Raw genomic sequence first — 14,576 nt, forward strand, 5'->3', positions numbered from 1 at the left:
AGTGGAGGGAGTGGGCAACCTTGACATGTTCTGCAATATCTAAATATTTGTCAGATTGGCTGTTGTGTAACTACCTGAACGTGTGGTTGTTTATATATCATCACAGCCATAATATCATAAAGTGCAAAGCCTAAAATGCAATCCATCCTAAACAAATCAAAGAGGGTAATTACAGCGCAAGGAGACAAATCACAGTATATACCTGAAAGGTAGGACGTAGTGAGGTGCTTGGAGGGAGAGCTGCCCAGCACCTCCCCGACACGTGTTTCGTCCACATAGGACTTTGTCACACAGGACTTAGGCCCCTTGACAAAAGTCCTGTGTGGACGAAACACGTGTCAGGGAGGTGCTGTGCACCTCTCCCTCCGTGCGCCTCATTGTGCACCTTGTTGGCTTTGCATGTAACCACCCATATTTGTGTGATGTTCTATTTTTAAGCATAATTAATAAACTTTATACATTTTTTAGTAACGTGTGCTCACTATATCTCTATTTTTGGTAATGTTTGCTTTTTGAGCGTAACAGCTTTACATTTTCAGTGTCCTGTCCTACTTGAGCAACTTTGCTGGTACTTACATTACTTCTTATGGTTCATTTTTTTTCAAATAGGATTTTCTTCACAAATTTCTAGTCACCTCACTAGACACCTCACTTCTAGGAGGAAGTGAAATACACAATAAGGAAATAGCTATCTCCTTTTAATCTTTTCAAGTGTATGGCTCCTGGTTTGTAAACGGTGGCTGCAGGGGTGACGTTATGTCGGGGCATAAAATTGTTGGGAAGGCTTTAATTAATTATCATTTATGCCTTTTTCCACCATTATTCATTGCAGTTTCAGCCAGATGTCCTCATCTCCAGTGTTTTTGTTATACTATTTTATCACCTGGATAACTAATATGTTCCACACAAGGTGCCTTAGTAATATTTACCCACATACACCACTAACAATACCTTTGTTATCACGTGGCCGCACATCCAAAGTCAAAGTGTGGCGCAAAGGAAGGCTCCCATCCACATCATACTCAGTGACAATAGCATCTTCATCTTAAATATAGACTGTTTTATCTATAGTAATAGTACACAAGTAGCCACATTGAATACTATTACTAGCAGAAAGCGCCTATCTACAACATTATTGAGCATGCATAACGTCAATTTCATTCTGAAATCGTCTGTTCTCTTCTTTAGTTCAAAAACTGTGCCATTGCCATAAAAGTTATAAAAATATTAAAAATCGGGTCCGGAGCTCTAGGCTGTATGAATTTGGACGCTTGGCACTTGGTCGGAACATAATTATGCACATCTCCTGTACAAATAACACGGTCCTTCTCCTTCCCCATCCCATTGGACGAAGTCTTGAGTGAGTGAAGCCGTTTCAGGTTTACTCGTACAGCCATGACCTCCTTAGGGAGGAGGACAATTTCAGAATTAAGCTGGTGTTTTGTATGTGAGCTCAGCTCAAAACTGCCTTCTGCTAGTGGTAAGTGTCCATTACATTCAGTTGTAATATTCCAATTCTAGTTTAATTAAGCATATTGGGGCATATTTATCAAGCTGTCTGAAAGTCAGAATATTTCTAGTTGCCCATGGCAACCAATCACAGCTCCCCTTTAAAATATTCATGAGCACTGATAAAATGAAAGCTGAGCTGTGATTGGTTGCCATGGGCAACTTGGAATATTCTGACCTTCAGACAGCTTGATAAATCTGCCCCATTGAGTGCATTCAGTCTGTCAATCTGGTTAGACCACTACATTTAGATTTCCTACCAGTAAATTGAAGGCATAAATGGAAAGCTCATAATATAAACTCATGACTATACAGCTGTCTGTGGGACATTGGGAAAGTCTTAGTCAAAGAGTTTCTGCAGCTGATGTTTTTACGTTTTTTTTTTTTAATCACGTGTATGATTTGATTTAGTCTGCAAGTAGAGATTCATCTGTACCAAAATTCATATTGAAAGCAGATATTTTCTGGTGGTTATTACTGTTACCGTCTGAAAATGTTTTGCTAAAAAACTAGATTGATGTATACTCTGAGAAGTTTTATGGAGCTTACCATATGTAGACATAGATTCAGTAGAATCTGTAGCTCATCACTGGGAGCTAATAAACAAGGCTTCACCATGGGCCTTCATGCAAAGTTTTCCTATTATCACTTTTTGACAAATCAGGGCCACATCCCTAAGATTTTTTTATGCAATGTATGCAATATATATATTTTATTGTACACAATGAAAAATAAAGCAATTGATGTATAGGTTTCTTCACTGTACACCAGCCTGAACAAGACATAACTTCTTGTGCTCTATCACAACATATTAGGTGGTCGGTGAATCACTATATGATCTATTTCCATACCAAATATAGATGCAACATGGTTATGTTTCTAAATGGTTGTTCATGTGTTCTAACTGAATGATAACCCTGGTGCATCTTTAGAAACTTTACACACCTAGTTTTTGGTTTACACCACAAACGCACGTGTCTAACTCACAATGTTTAAGGGAGATTTATTAATAATGATAAAAGTTATGTAGTGCAAATGTATACTAGATAGTCTTCAGGTTATTCCGTTTATTTATTCTTGCATCAGTTTTCTTAAAGCAAATCTATGTGTATAGAGACTACACAAAGATAAGTTATAGTGAAAGAATTGCACATTTTGTATGTAACCAACCCTTGTTGCCCCTTAACCTTTACACAATACATACCATGCATGTACGTCACAGGGTCATTAACCTTGTATGAAGATTCCATTGTATTTGGTACCATTAGGAAGTACTATCTTATGCAAAAACGGAAAAGGGCTGCTGCATTCAAAGGTTAAACTGCACATATGACAGTATCAAACGATGAATGATTTATTGGACTTTCTACTCTTACTCAACATCTTTTATTAATTTACTTTGATAAAAACCCCAAACATTGGGGGGGTTTATTTGTGTGTGCAGCTTAGCCCACACATGCTTTACCAGAACCCATGTCAATTTCACACAAACTTTTTGGATACATTTAGTACAAAGCAGTTTTGTTTTTGCAGAGACTACACTAGAATTCTTGTATTCAAAAATAATTAAAAAATTATAAAAAACCTTCCTGTGTATAGTAATGGCATCACCTAAACTCACTGTATGAGTAATAAATCACTTACCTCATAAGAAAAATATTGCTTGATGTACAAGCAATATAACAACGAAGTTTCATTCATGATAGACAATAATGAAGCTATATGCATAAAATCTTACATTATGATTTATATTATTAGATGACCATAAAATTGACACATTTCACATCAGTTCTATAAAGAATGCAAAATATTGTGAAATATGATATATCAGAGATTTTTATGCCAAAATCAGGGTCACTTCATTTTCTGGAGACTTCCAGCTAATATTATCAGTAATAGAGATTTAGAAAGTTTTATATTTCTATATCTATCAATTAAAGGGGTTGTACCCATAGACTATTACAGTTTTGGTCAACCTTACTTTCATCAGCAGGAGACAGACCAGTACACCAGGAGACATGCAAAGGGCATTAGGAAGGCAACAACCCAGTAGCAGGACTGCTACCTCCGCCTTTGTGCAAGAAAGATGAAAGCAGGTTCACACTGACACATGTGACAGACGTGACAGAGTCTGGAGACACTCTTAAGAGCGATCTGCTCTCATCCTTCAGCATGAAGGGTTTGGCAGTGGTGTGGGGTGGCATTTCTTTGGAGGGCCGCACAGCTCTCCATGTGCTCACCAGAGGTAGCCTAACTGCCATTAGATTACCAACATGAGACCCCTTGTGAGACCATATGCTGGTGAAGGCATGGAAGCTATGGACTGGCCTTCTCGTTCCCGAGACCTGAATTTGATTGAGCACACCATGTCTCACTCCATCCGTCACGTTGCACCGCAGACTGTCCCTGAGTTGGTGGATGCTTTTGTCCAGGGCTGGGGGTAGACCCTTCAGGAGACCATCCGCAACCTCATCAGGAGCATGCCAAGGAATTGTAGGGAGGTTATATAGGCATGTGGAGGAAACATTTAGTCTCATTTAGTCTCAATGAGTCTCATTTTACAGATATTACAAGTTAGATCAGCCTGCAGTGTGTTTTTTCACTTTAATTTTGTGGGTGTCCAAATCCAGATCTCCACTGGTTAATAAATTTGATTTCCATTGATGTTTTTTTGTGATTCTGTTGTCCGCATATTCAACTATGTACAGAACATAGGGGGTCGTTTACTAAGGGCCCGATTCGCGTTTTCCCGACGTGTTACCCAAATATTTCCAATTTGCACCGATTGTACCTGAATTGCCCCGGGATTTTGTCGCACACGATCGGATTGTGGCGCATCGGCGCTGGCATGCATGCGACGGAAATGGGGGGGCATGGCCGAACGAAAACCGGACGGATTCGGAAAAACCGCCGCATTTAAAAAAAAAATTGTGTCGCGAAAATTTCACTCACCTTCATCCAGGATAGGCCGGTGTATTTCGAGGCATTCCAGCGGACTTCAGCACAGCAGCGCCACCTAGTGGACGGCGGAGGAACTACCATCATAAATCCCGGCCGGACCCGAATCCAGCGCAGAGAACGCGGCGCTGGATCGCGAATGGGCCCGGTAAGTAAATCTGCCACATAGTATTCAATGAGCATATTTCATTCATTCAGATCTAGGATGGGTTATTTTAGTATTCCCTTTATTTTTTGTATTTACCTCTCATAGCACAACACTGTTCTTCTTGTACATGTAAAATCCCTGAATAAAGAAACTAATGCATCATGACCCCAGAATATAATATAGCATATACTGTGTCCCCTGAATAAATTATATTGTACACCCTGAATAAATATGTATTTTACCTGCTAAATTAATGTATACAGACCCCCTTTTTCATCATATATAGTTCCTCCAAAGCAACACACATAGCACCCACCTAAATTAGTTGCATACTTAGGGAGAAATATAAAAAGTGTATATAACGATATAAAAAGATATAAGGAAACTAGTAAAAATCAGCAAGGTGTATTGTAACTGGGCAGATAAATAGAGCAGTTCCTGGAGGCCTCCCCCAGCAGCTGAATGGACCGGCCAAGTGAAACACAAAAACATCAATGTAACCTAAGCCACATTCTGCATTCTTATGCACAGATGTCATAGTACCCCCATTTATGAGGCACCACTGCATCTTCATTGTTTTTACCAAGTTTGTTAGAATTAAGGCGAAGAAGAACTTCGGGCCTAAAGCTGAGACAAATGCAAAATCAACAAAATTGGTGACACAGAATCTATTATGGCCTGTCCAGACACATAATTATTATTAGCATTCAAACAGACTGGTAATAGAAAGATCAGGAACAGACAAATAGGTGTCTGAGTGGCTACCTCAACTACCATTCAGGCACTGTAGATTTCCTGGTAATGACCTGGGTCTGGTGGGAAAGTTCTGCAGGAAACAACTTGACTTTCCACAGTAAAGACACAAAGCATTCTTCAAATTATGTTCCCTGCTGGCTTTCGCATCCATGGTCTCCAGTTGCCTAGGCTCAGATTCAGAGATGGTTATCCCAGGATGACCATTCCTCAGTTACAGAAGGAAGTTTCAGGGACCATGACTGGGTATCTCCTGGCAATAGATAGACAACTACTGCTACCATTTGGGCTTGGGAGGTAAGCAGATTAACTCTGAAGTACAGAAAACATGATTCCTCGAAGGTTTCAAATTTCTCACAGTCACCTGGGAAATGATTCAGGAGCAACATCTTCACCTTTTGCTATTAGGCCACAAGAGGAGCGGCAGCAGCTTCAGACTGTTATGCATTGGCATAGACCTGGTTAGCCAACTCAGAAACCAGGCCTGCCAACCCCTTCACTTCTCTGGACACTTAGAATAATGTCCATTTTGGACAGGACAAGGAGAGGATTAGATAAAGGTTTGGCTTTTCTGTCACAATAGAGAAGGCACTAAATACTCAACCCCTTTCACCTACCTAACAAACCTTGCAAGTCCTATTGGTTAGGGACTTCTGGTCAACAATACCTATGCTGACTGAGTGCACAGGAAAGATGACCAGACAGACAATTGAAGTCAGACAGAACTGGATCAAATGAGTCCCAATACAGCAGCAAGTTAAGTACATGTTCACATAGGCAACTGAGAAATGAAACACAAATACAAATACCAATACCAGTTAGTTCACATCTGCTGCCTCATTGCGTCCTATAATGTGTTCTCAATGGGATACCGGAACCCGGAAAACAACTGGGTCTCACAGGAGAGGAGGGCCAGCAGCTGTCATAGTTCTTAAGTAGCTACAACAGTTTGACAGCCATGGGTCCTGCTGATTAAGGGGATAGGTCATTTGCATCACAGGAGTAGTGTCAGACTACAATGTCCTGCATCTGATCCGTGTGCTAGATCAGGGGGACTCACAGCTGTCACACTGCCCAGGAGAACCTACTCGACCCGATCCTACCTTTCATCTGTAGTAGTAGTGCACAGGTCCTTTTAGTTTCCATCCACATGCACTATATAAAAGCTGCTAAGGCCTGTGGCCCTGACCAGCAGATGTGACATCACATGTTGCCTTTACAAAAGCATTGGACATAGAAGCCGTGAAGAGGAGGGAAATTAGGGGAGTATTTTCTTTTTAGTTTTCCTTAACCTCTGATGTTAGTATTGGTGGGCTGGGGGACAGATACTAGTAGCTACTGTGTGATGGAGCAATATGACTAATGACTTTTGTAGTGAGCACTGGGACTATATTGGCAACTTGGGGGTTCTCTGACTACATTGGCTACATTGGCTACTGCTGTATCCATGTAGCAGTCTTGGTTCCTTAGCCTATGGGGGCACTGCTACTATTGAGTGGGTTGACCCCGATTAGTAGCTACTGTGATTGGCAATATGACAAATGGCTACTGTTGAGGGCAATATGACTAATTGCTACTTTTAGTGGGCAATATGGCTAATGGCTTTTGATGGGGGCAATATGACTAATGGCTTCTGCAGGGGGCACTGTGACTATATTGGCAACTGCGTGGCTCATGTGACTATATTGGCTACTGTTGGGGCACAGTAACTACATTGGGTACTATGGTTCTGTTGCTGTATCTATGTAGCAGTCTTGGTTCTGTTTCTGTGTAGTATGTATCGTACCTATGTAGTAATAGTGTTCTGGTCCTGTATCTTATGTAGTAATTTTCATTCCAGTGCTCTGGTAGTCAGTATAGTTCTGGTAAGATATGCTTGAAGTAAGCTTGGTTCTGTTGTTGTTTCTATGTACTAATCTTGTTCTTGGTCTCTATTTATGCAGTAAGCTTGGTTATGGTACTGTATCTATGTAGTTAGAATTATAGTTATATGACTGTATTTAAAAGGGACATTAACTAAGGAAGAAGTACAAATTGGGGCAAAAAAGAGGGCACTTACTAACAACATGAGATGATATGGAGGCAACAAGAAAGGGGGCAGTTACCCTAAAAGTAACCCAGGTCAAATTGCATATAAATCCAGGTAACCTATCAGAATGTTATTGGATTGTAGAAGTAAACCAAAGTTCTCAGAGTAAAACCACACAGGAAATGGTAAGTTGGTTAAACATCATGCAGATGTTGCTCCTGCTCTCATTCTGCACTCAAAACTTTCAGTAAAATAAATCAGTGTTTCATCATGTATGGAAAGTATCTCCTTGAATTACAATCCCACAGAGCATCCTAAATTGTACCAGCAAATAGAGAGCAAACTAAATTTGTTACATCGAAGCTAAGCTTATAGCTAAGAGACAAGGGCAGTAAAACATCCCCCAATAACACCCGCAACCGATGCTAGCACCAAATGCGGGTCTCAACCCATTGACTGTCGCCGACGGCAGTCAAAATCCAGCTCCGCCTATAAGGTTTTATAAGGAAAGTTACGCAGATGCATTTTTGCCAATTTTGCTACATTTGGAATTTTCTTCCAGCTTCCCAGTACACAGCATGAAATAATAAATACTCACTGAGAAGTACAATTTTTACCCAGAAAATAAGCCCCCACAAAGCTTTGTACACAGAAAAATTAAAAAGTTAAAGATTTTTGAAGGTAGAGAGTAAAAAATACGGAAACAAGGCTGTGGCGTGAAACGGTTAAAGAATTGTGGAATAATTTGGCAAACAAAGTTCTTAAATGCATTGCCCAAATTTATTAATGGTTTTACAGTTTGAAGAGATTTAAGATAGTTCTTAGAAAAATTTGGACCCAGGGAAAAGGGGCATGGCTTATCGGAGGAAAGTCTGTGCACCAAAAAATTAAGTTGGTATGCCAAAATCAAATATGAGGACCAACTAATGGATGATATACCACATTGTGTGCTGGTTTTAGTCCACTGTGCTGATGGTGCCAGAATTACCAGCATTATTACAAGGTGGGAAGCAGCAATCAAAAAGGGCAAAAAAAAAGAAAATCGCAATTTTCATAGCTTATGCCTGAAAATAAAACTTTTATGCTTTGCATGCCAGAAAATTGGTATGCAAGCCATGATAAATTGCTCTAATAAATGCTCTTTTTATGCTCCTAGATAAAGAAGTGATACAGATTTCAAGTTAAGGACATGTGTCAGTCTCATATCTGGTTGGATTTTCCTCATTATTTTCATTTATAATGAAAATTCTGAAAAATAGAGAAACAATGTTGTAGTTTTTTTTTATAGGGTGTGTTAACCTCACTGATGCCACCTCTTGTTACAAAAGATACTACTTCATAACTGCCTATAACAGTGATATAAGTCCCATTGAGGTTATGGCTGCTGCCAGTGGTTGGGGGTATTCACACATTTCATTATTTTATAGCAGAAATAAATTATTCACATTTTTACTGCATTACTGGCTGAAAGGAATTCAAAACTAAATATGTATTTTTTGTTATTTATTTTAGCCCCACCAGTCTAATCTCTGAACTGCAATAGAGACAGACATCGTAGTAAAACTTTTTTCAGGCCTTTTAACTATGATGGATGGGTATGATGAAAAAAATGTACCCCTAAGTCGCATGAATAAAAATTTTATGGGTTTTGAATAGCAGCAATACAAAACTTTGAGGGTTTAATTTCGCAAAGAGTATATATTTATACATATATAAAGCTGAGGGTATGTATGTGTATGTATGTATTTATGTATGCATGTCCGTTTTCAATCACCAAATTTTGTCCAGCCACTCTCTCAGGGAACGTTATACACTAGGTTTTGAGCCAAAATTTTCACCCCACGCTTTCCAAGAAAGAGACTGTCAGAGACAGAGACGGTCGGAGACAGAGACGGTCGGAGACAGAGACGGTCGGAGACAGAGACGGTCAGAGACAGAGACGGTCAGAGACAGAGACGGTCAGAGACAGAGACGGTCAGAGACAGAGACGGTCAGAGACAGAGACGGTCAGAGACAGAGACGGTCAGAGACAGAGACGGTCAGAGACAGAGACGGTCAGAGACAGAGACGGTCAGAGACGGTCACTAAAATTCTTGAATGGTTTTGTAAATTTTCAATAATACTCAGCACAGCAACTGAACAACTAACAGAGTACTCATACACAGTATTTTACTAAAAATCTTTTAGACAATATTCTATTAGAAAGACCTTTTGTTTAGAACGTGGTGTAAAAATTGTTTTGTAATGGAAACCTTTTAGGGCTACTGAATGAATTTCTGGATTTCATTATTAAGAAATGGAACTGAACTCAACCCCCCCCCCCTATCCAAATTTGTTTTACATTTCTCATTAACTTGTAGCATATGACTTTTGGGCACATTTCTTCAGTTACATGTTGGAGGTAATTTCTGCACTTTTCCCCAACATCTGTCCTTTTAAAGAAGGACTGATCAGTTATTAAGCAATTTCTCTACTCCTTATTGGTGCTTATGACTTACTTTTGTTTGTCTTCTACAATCAGCCATCACGAGAGACCACCCACACATTGAGGAAAAAGTCTGCTTCACGCCACAGATGACATATTTTTATTTAAATATGGTCTATGAATTGAACAAGTGGTTATTTCTTTCTGGTAACAATATTAAAACATGGTTGACTACTGAAGGGGAAATTGTGGTGCTTTTTGTCTGGTTATGTTATATTAATTTTATGTAAGTTCATAAATAAAACTGGGACATGGTATAGATAGTGTCTAACAACTTTTAGCTTTTACACATATAATATATACTATATATACCATAACAGATTATAACACACACTTTTTAACACTAAAAAATCTTTCTAAAAAGTGCCTGTAGAAGCCCAGAGTTGAGAGGAAGAGTAGAGACACACATAATCCAAGCTGCTTAAGATCCAGCTAGGAATCTATGGGTATTGTCAAGAGGAAGATGACACCAGACCCATCAATGCAGACAAACTGAAGGCTACTATCACACAACTTGGACTTCCATAAAACGTATTCAGTGCAATTAGAGATGAGCAAAGCAAATCAGACAAAGTTGAATTTAATTCCAACTTCAGGAAAACTTTGTCACAAATGCAAATTTTATAGCAATTCGTGGAAAGTAAGTTTTTCTAAAATAACGCCTAACATGAGGCAGAGTGTGAAACTGAAAAGTCTGAACCACCACATTACAATTCAGGACATGCGGAGAGACAGTCCGCAGCTACCCACCCCTATGATGTCAATAGATGCAATTGCTGTGCCTTCTCTTCAATTTCCTTACTATTGCTTATAAGAGTTCCAAGTTTAAAACGATTACATTTTTAACTTATTTTTGCTATTTTTCAGTTGTCTTCATAAATGAATTCAAAAGCTTCCAAAGCTATTACGGTAAATTGTCACATGTCAAAACAGGCTTAGTCCTTAAGGGGTTAAAGGGGTATTCTCATTTTATAAATGTTATTGTTTGTATAGTGAAAAGTTATACAATTTTCCAATATACTTTCTGTATCAATTCCTAAGTTTTCTAGATCTCTGCTTGTTGTCCAGAAATCTGACCATAGTTACACAGATGTGCGGTACATGAGAATTATAGAGAGTAATCAGAGCTGTGTGTTATAACGAGCCGTGCATCTGTGTGACCATGGTCAGATTTCTGTCCACTGGAAGTAAACATAAAAGCTTTCTATAGAATAAGAGCAAGCAGAAAACCATGAGGAATTGACACAGAAAGTATATTGGAAAATTGTATAACTTTTCATTATACAAACAATAACACTGAGGCCCTTTTTCATTTTTTCTTTTCATTTTTCACTCCCCACCTTCAAAAATCTATAACTGCTTTATTTTTGCATGTAAAGAGCTGTATTTAAGTATTTAATATTCCATGCCAAGTACCCCAGCCAGAAAAAAATTCAAATGCAGTGAAATTGGTAAAAAAAAAAAAACACATTTGCTCAGTTTTATTTTGGATGTATATGAAATTTTGGACTACACCGTCTTGTCAGAGCAACGCCTTATGGAACTCGGCATGATTCACTTGCTTCTATGGTCTCATCTCCTTTAAGGACATTTGTGTGGGTCTAAATTGTGTCAAATGCCTTTGAAAAGTCCAGATATACAACATCCACAGTGTCCCCTAGATCCTGTCTTGAACTTACCTCCTCGTAGAAACCAATCAGATCTGACAGGACCGATCTCTCATAAACCCATGCTGACGCTGGGTTATAAGGTTGTGCACAGTGAGATACTCTAGGATAGCATCTCTAACAAACCCCTCAAATATTTTCCCCACCACAGAAGTTAGACTCACGGGTCTGTAGTTTTCAGGATCCCTATTTGATCCTTTTTTGTATATTGGTACCACATTTGCTATGCGCCAGTCCTGTGGAACATAACCAGTCCTCAGTGAATCTTCAAATATTAAAAATAACGGTTTGTCTATCACAGTACATAGTTCATACAGAACCCCAGGGGTGAATGCCATCTGGCCCCGGGGATTTATCTATCTTAGTGGTTGCGAGGTGGCGCCGTACCTCTTCATGGGTTAAACTGTTGACATTCCAAAAAGAATTTACATTATTCCTCATTGTGTCTTCCACCAGGGGATTTTCCTTGGTAAAGACAGTTGAGAAGGCGACATTCAGTATATTGGCCCTTTCCTCATCTCCTTCCACCATGACCCCCATGTTATTTCTAAGGGGACCCACTCTCACTGTTTTTAGTTTCTTATTGTTTATATACTTGAAAAATAATTTGGGATTATTTTTGCTCTCCCTGGCAATTTTTCTCTCAGTCTCCATTTTTGCAGCCTTTATCTGCTTTTTACAGGATTTATATTTGTCTCTATAATCCTGTAATGCCTCATCACTACCTTCACAATTTAGCACCTTAAACGCCTTATATTTCTCGCTTATTGCTTTACTTACAAGATTAGTTAGCCACATTGGCTTTTCCTCGTTCCTCTTATGCTTTTTCCCATAAGGTATGTGTTTCTCACAGGACTTTTTCAGAATATATGAGAAAAAGTCCCATTTTTTTTGGGGGGGGTGCTTTTGTCTTTGAGAACATTATCACAGTCTATGCCTTTAAGGTCTTCCCTTAGTTGCTGTAATTTCTAAGGTTTTTATAATCAATTAGCCCGCCCCCATATTCAATTGTGCCTGTTAAAAACAATAAAACATTTACTCTTGACAGTCGACTCCCACGTTTTCTCCCGTCTTCTCTACGCTGCATCAAGACAGAAGGGAACAGGATGCGCAGCCACGCTATGATATTGTCAAGTGGCCGCACATCCGAGGTCAAAGTGTGATGTGTGTCGGGGAGTCTCCTGGCCGCATTGCACTCACTCTGACAATGCATTTGCGTCTTAAAGACATAGCTGCATAGTCTGCTTCAGCACAGGGATAGTACTCGAGCGGCTGATTCTGGTAATGGTGATGGGCCAGTCTAACTTTGTGCCCTGGTGTTTTGCCAATTGAGCCCTCAAAGGCTCCATATCCAGTTTCCCCTGCCAAACAGGTTTATCAACTGAAAGAGAGGCCTCCTCAAAAGGAATGCGGTATGTGGCTGCCTCCTTTTGGCAGGCATCAGATGACAATTGTTTTCCGGCAAAGTGGACCTGGCTGCTACCAATGAAGATGAGGAGAACATTGATGCCACAACTGCAGCAGTCACTTCTGAGTGCAGAAGTCACTTTAGCACCAGCAACTTGGCACATTCACTTTATTAGTGCTATTGATTGGGAGGATGAATTCCAGTTTCAAATGAAATGTATCAAGGAGTTGAATGATCCTTCTCCTGTTAAATCAAACAACCTGAACATGAAGAGACCCTGAGCAAGTTGGTGTTTTGCATTCACCTTATTGGCGTCATTAATTTAGTGGGGTGATTCCAGCTTCAACCCCATGAAATTTACCAATAAGTTGCAAGGTCTCCCTACTGTTAAACCAGACAATCCAAATTTTGAGTGACTGCTGTATATCAAGAAGTATGTTAATGTGAAATTTGCACCAAATAAATTTGGGGAAATTGTCAAATTGGATTTTTGAAAAGTAGCTCCAAGTAAGTCCACTTTGTATACCACTCTCCTTAAGAAACTAATTTAAGTAATTGTGTCCCACAGTAAACCAAGAACCATATTGGAGTATAAGTACACGAAGAGCTTTATGCAGGGTCAGAGAACAGCTATGTGGTAGGTAGACAACTAGTTGACATTCCTCTTCCTGCACCAAAGCACATACACGAAGACAAAAGACAAGACCATATAAGACAGTACAAATAGATTTGCTCTGCGAATACGGGTAAAAAAAAACACCATGATGACAATGCAGTACAGAAAAAGATCACTAGGCAATGAAATGGTCAAGAATACAGGCAAGGGGTCAAAGATACTAGAAAACAGAATGACAGAATAATTCAGACAGCCAAGTACAGGACTATAGCAGGCAAAGAGTACTGATCCACCAGACCTTATATAAGAATCTATTGCCACAGGTGACAGGATTGCAATGGAAGTGGAGAGAGATTTTGTCAATCACAGCAAGTTAACTATTAATAAACCAGAGGCAGAGAAGAACCAAATTTAATTCCAATTCCTGTAAACATTCATGCCTTAGATCTTCAATTTGTGCTCAATACCAAATTGTTTTACAAGACACATCGACAAAGTATCAAGTACAAGATTCTGGAGTGCAAGTGCATCCTATCAATCACTATTAATCACTTGCAATTTAAATTAAAATAATACAATCAATCTATATGTATTTTACAGTATTAAACTAAATGATTTACAGCTGCAACTGGAAGTTTGCTGAGTCACAAATATCAGACTTTACTTAGCAATTAAATTTGAATATCCGTCAATAATATATAAGCCTGTATTTTCAGCCATGTAAAGACAAGAATGTAGCCACTGTCAATAATGGATATAAATAAACTGTCACTTGGAGTTTTTACACTTGGCTTATACAGTTATTCTTTTAGAAATTCCAACCTGAAATACACTCACCGGCCACTTTATTAAGTACACCTGTCCAACTGCTCGTTAACACTTAATTTCTAATCAGCCAATCACATGGCGGCAACTCAGTGCATTTAGGCATGTAGACATGGTTAAGACAATCTCCTGCAGTTCAAACCGAGCATCAGTATGGGGAAGAAAGGTGATTTGAGTG

Source organism: Engystomops pustulosus, chromosome 5 (genome assembly GCF_040894005.1).
Source record: "Engystomops pustulosus chromosome 5, aEngPut4.maternal, whole genome shotgun sequence".
NCBI lineage: Eukaryota > Metazoa > Chordata > Amphibia > Anura > Leptodactylidae > Engystomops > Engystomops pustulosus.